The sequence below is a fragment of the Ictalurus furcatus genome, chromosome 7 (genome assembly GCF_023375685.1).
Source record: "Ictalurus furcatus strain D&B chromosome 7, Billie_1.0, whole genome shotgun sequence".
Lineage (NCBI taxonomy): Eukaryota > Metazoa > Chordata > Actinopteri > Siluriformes > Ictaluridae > Ictalurus > Ictalurus furcatus.
The window spans coordinates 7,989,987-7,995,986 of record NC_071261.1 but is presented as its reverse complement, the minus strand read 5'-3'; positions in this window follow the sequence as shown (position 1 = coordinate 7,995,986).

The window sequence follows — 6,000 nt, the reverse complement described above, 5'->3', positions numbered from 1 at the left end:
CTAAGCACAGTGCTAATAATCTCTTCTCTCCCTCTCTCCTTCTATAGAGCCACACACGATTTTATGTAGATACTAGAGATCCTGATCCTTTCCTCTCTCCGGACCTGCCTGATCCATTTCAGGTGTCTTACCTCTGGATGGAGCTCTCATCCATTCCAATTCCAGATTGCTGGGACTACGGCTGCTTCTAAGGCCAAACAGACTTCATATAAAACCATAATGAACATTTTCACACTATCTGTTGTTACCCAGATGAGGACGGGTTCCCTTCAGAGTCTGGTTCCTCTCAAGGTTTCTTCCTCTTAAAACATCTTAGGGAGTTTTTCCTTGCCACCATCGCCACTCAGTGGCTTGCTGAGTTGGGATAAATTCGCACTTTTAATATCTGTATACCGTGTTGATATTTCTGTAAAGCTGCTTTGAGACAATGTCTATTGTAAAAAGCGCTATACAAATAAAACTGAATTGAATTGACTTAACTGGGATTGTAAATCATGAATCTGCACAAAATCTGCACCTGTAATGTTGAAGTGGAAAGGGGTCCGGGGTGGGTGAGTGGGGTGGGGCTTATCAATGGGCTATTCCAAAATTATTTACAAAGACAATATTATAATTCACCCTGGTTGCTGTGAAACCGATACATTTGATTAAAGTGTCACCTGATCTCAGTATGAATACACATGCTTGTGGAATCACCCAAAGTTTGCTAGAGAACATATCTAACCAAACAGCATCAAAACAATGAGTGATCAAAACAAGTCGGGGACAAAGTTCTGAAAAACTATCATCCAAGGTTTGCTTGTGAAAAAAAAAAATCCCAAACTTTGAATATTCCTTGGAGCAACATTAAATCCACTATTGAAAAAAAAAAAAATGAAGAAAAAAATGGCATAAGTACGATTCTGCCCGAAGGAGGCTATCCACCAAAAGTCAGATAAGCAAGTCCATTTCACTTCCAGGTTGTAACATTACAAAATGACGATAAGTTCTGGAGGGGTGAATACTAATTAAAGCCACTGTATAAAAGTTAGGCCTACAATGTTATGAATCGATGAAAGCTAGCTTACAGAGTGATACACAAATCTAAATTTGGTTTTAGAAAGTTTTCTTCTCCACAATTACAGTATGATAGCAATATCATAGTGTTACTGTGATTAATAGACATTTGTCCAGCAGGTTGTGCTAAAGGTAAATTACAAATTACAGCATGTTTAACACTGCTGTAGGTGGGGCAACAGGATACTTACTGGGCACTGCGTATATACTGATGCTCTGCTGTTGTCAGCTATAGTTTAATTAAGAACCATATTAAAAGAAAATAACAATCTAGGGTGTACCACCTTGATGAAAGTGATTAATTAATCCACTTCGATAATGATAAATACATGTAAAAAAAAAAAAAAAAAAAAGCAATATACTCTAAAAGACGTGTCTTAAGTATAAAAGTACATAAACCACACAAATCAGTATGCCTGAGTTAATTTCAGCATTAACACTAGACTTTTGTGCCCAATGGGGATTCAAAACACCACAAACAAAACAAACAAACATAATTACAGTGTATATATGGTCTATAACTCCCTTACAAACATTACTGATGACATATCCGATTAATAATTGATCAAAATTGGTCTTTTGACAATGACATTATAACCCACAATATAAGGAATTAAATACATATAAGCAATGAAACCCAGTAAATAGCACCCCTAACTGATATATATTTATATATACTGATTGATATATCTATAATGTTGACTGCAGAGCTTAATGGCAGCATTTTTAATATTAAAATAATTGAATCTTTGTCCTTTCCTCAGCTGTTTTGCATTGTGTAACCATTATATTACTGGCACAACAAATACAACTGAATAGTACTATAGGTGTGTTAGTGGCTCAAAGGCTTAAATTCCAGAGAACCTCTTCTGGGCCATCAATGATCAACAGTTTAGATTGGATTCTGCCTCACTAGTAAGTCTCTTTGGACAAAAAGCATTAGAATTAATGTAAATGTTTCATAATGTAATTGCCATCGAGTTCCTTGTTTAAGGGTCCTAAGGATAATGTGATCCATTTTCATTTCCATGTCACTGTGAACAAAACTGTAGTGCACCCAAGGCCTTTGATTATGCCTGTCACAGTTAAACAATTGTGGCTGATGATACGTTTTCATACAAATGATTGAGATTTATAATTTTATTGTAATTCTTTTTTTCTGTATACACTATGGTACTTGTATATTATACGCATAACAGCATTGGAATAATGCACATACACAGCCTTTTATCCGCACGGAATATATGAATAAATGAAAATTCTGCTTACAGAAATAGATAGATATATAGATAGATATATAGATAGATAGATAGTTAGATTGATAAAACTTTATTTGTCATACAAAATCCAATTTAGCATCTACCAGAAGTGCAAATAGTAGCATCTTGCAAATTAACAAAGTGCGGGTTGAATATGAAAATGTATATACTGTAGGCTAAGTAAATAAATAACAAGGCTATGTGCAGTAGCTATATATATATATATATATATATATATATATATATATATATATATATATATATATATATATATATGGAGAACAGTATGAATGGTAAATACACTATGATGTAATAGAAAACTTCTAATAGGTATAAAACAAAAAAGATATTATATATAAGTATAGTCATAAATATATGGAAGAGATATGTACATTGTATATACAACAGTACCCAGATTATCCATGGATTATATACAATGAAAATACAGATAATATACATACATACATATATATATATATATACATACATATATATATATATATATATATATATATATATATATATATATATATATATGAAAATGTGTATATGTATGAAATATTCCTATATGTATGAAATTCCCAGAAGATCAGCAGTTTTTGAAATACTCAAACCAGCTCGTCTTGTACTAACATCCATGCCACAATCAAAGTCACATAGATCACACACTGTAAAAAAAAAATAAAGAAAAGTTGACTTAATTTAAAATTTCCAGGCAGTTTGCTGCACAGCTTTTTTGCGTTTACTCAGTTTAACTTCACTTAACTCAGTTTTTCTTTTTTAGTGCACTTTTTCTTAACTCTGATGTTTGATGAGCATTAACTTTTGACTTTTGCATTGCGCTACTGCCACATGATTGGCTGATGCAGATAACTGCGTCACAAAAGTCTTATGAATGGCTAATAGTGTGGAAATATGGTATTCAAAATATGCAAGTTCATATTCCATTATTGGAATAAACTATTTCTTTTAATTAACACTTTTAATTCTGATGGCTAAGGGCCACTGCCACCCTAGCATGACCACCCCTCTGGCCACCCCAGTAAGACATTATTATTATTATTATTATTATTATTATTATTATTGTTATTTTCAGTGCGGTTACCAATGTCATATGATGTGGAACTGGATGACTTCCGGCTGTGATAGGTCCGTTTGAATTTTAATGAAATACCCACTACACCCTCTCTGTTCATTTCATCATTGTCCAACAACAGGGATTGATAGCGAGTGTAATGTCATGCAGGAACAGGCAAGTTTAGCTATCTAACACAAAAGCAAACTATTACCTAGCCCTACTGATTACAACAAACAAACAAATACTGGTCAAACCTTAAATGTAAATAATATTAATTATTTGGAGGCATACCATTTGATTTCTTCAGTGTATTATTAGCTACCATTAGATAATGATATTGAATTCATAACTCTAGTGGGCTTCATAAGATGTATCCTATGATGTTTTTTGTACCTTGCTAGATGCTAAAAAATTCTGATATCTTTAACCTTTCCTTAAGCCTGTCAGACAACCTCTTATGCATAAAGAGCACCACCATCATTCAAGTTCCCAAGAAACCTTCTGTCTCCTGTTAGAATGATTACTAATGATTACCACTGTGCGGACCTCTACTATTATGAAATACTTTAACCAGCTACATGAACCCCATATCTGTTCATTCCTACCTGCCACCACGGACTCTCTCCAAACAGATGCCATTTCTCTGATGATGTACACTGTTCTCACACATCTGGAGAAAAGGACACACGCGAGAATGTCATTTACTGATGACAGCCTGGCATTTAACACCATCGAACGAACCAGTAATTACAACTCCCCCAAGGTATGTGTGCTAAGCCCCCTCCTGTAATTTCTGTTTAAGAATAAGTGCGTCAACATATGCAGCTCCTACATCATTTCTCCGTGCACTGATGATACAACCATCCTGGGTCTAATCACAAATGGATAGGAGCCTGTATAGAGGGGAGCAGAGCAATGTCACTGTTGTGATATAATAGCAAACTCTTTTTCAATGTCAGCATCAAGCGAAGGAGTTGATAGTTGACTACAGGAAGTTTTGGGGGACAGCATACCCCTATATACATCCAGAGAGCTATAGTGGAAGGTGTCAGCAGCTCTTTGCTTCTTATCTTAATGATCTTATCTAGTCCCTCCAAACCAACATAACAGTAAGGTCTGCCGGACACCTCACCAACTTCTACTACTGTACCACACAGTTGATCCTGACTGTTTGGCTCACTATATGGAGTGGCAGCGTGGATGGATTAATATATGGGCTAGGCAGGACTTAAGCCCTGGAGCTCAAGCACATTAGCATCCCATTGGTTGGCTGGATAGGGAAATGTTTATTCAGTGTATATCTTTAAATAGAGCAGCAATGAGCTAATCTACACACTTTCAGTAACAGCAAGGAAGAGGAGTAAATATAACATGAAATGAAATATTATCCAAAAAAAAAACCTTTAATAATAGCAAGCAGAATTTGAGCCAGTTGGCGAATGGCAGGGCTCCAATGTGCAGCCTTGAACTTCACAGCTCTGCCCATTAAGTCAGTTATGTCTCTTATCTAATTGGTCATGTCATGTTATCCCAGTAATGAAGAGTGACAGATGAACACAGTACACAGAAATGAGGCATACTGACAGAGGCCCTTGGAGTCATCTTATCCCCAGGACCCTATGTGGTATTCATCCAGGCCTGGTGATGAAAGAACCGATTTCATCACAGGCAACAATCTTCCAGCTTTATTAGTCTCAATTATCAGCCATAGTGGCTGAGGAAGGCTTACAAAATCACATCAGATGTCGGCCTTCTGGCAGACAACCAGGCTAATGAACGGTTGTTACATACACGCTATCAGAGCTATTAAATAGCCTCCATTCCGTTCTCACCACCAGGTTGTGAATGAGTCACTTTACATGTCCAGTGCACATCTGTTGTAACTCAGTCACTTTATTGTCACATCATCACATTAGTACAGTGCTCTTACTTGGTCCTTCTTTCACTATGACAGTAACTAAAAATCCTCACCCTTTGTTCCTCCACAACTCCTGCCTTCTTGCACGCACTTATTTTACTTTATACACATAGTTTATATATTTTTAATATCTTTAATGGAATTCTTTTGGGGTCTTTATAAGCTAGATTGATGTCAGTTGCAGGACAACCACAGCCTGGACATTCCATAAAGCCCAGCTTTATGGAAGAATGGCGAGGAGAAAGCAATCAATGAAAAAGGTCATACAAAACCCCATCATTTACAGACTCAAAAAACATGCGAAAAACTCGACTGTAATCTGATGAAGCCTGGAACTGAACTTTTTGGACTTGCCACAAAGCACTACAGTTGGTGAAATCCCAACACTCCTCATCACCCTAGCAACACCATCCCCATGGTGAAGCATGATGTCGGTAGTATCATGTTGTGAGGGTGCTTCTCGTCAGCGGAAACTGTGAAAATATTGACTTGAATTAAAAAAAAAAGCTAAAATGCCCAATTATTATGTTATTTCATAACACAACAAAATGTAGGAAGACTCAAGGGATCGAATACTTATGCACGGCGATGTATATCATGAGTCAGTTTATTTAATTCCCACATTTCTCACTAAATTATATATTGAGTGTGAGAACAGCAAACAAAACTATATGAACAATTGTTTCAAT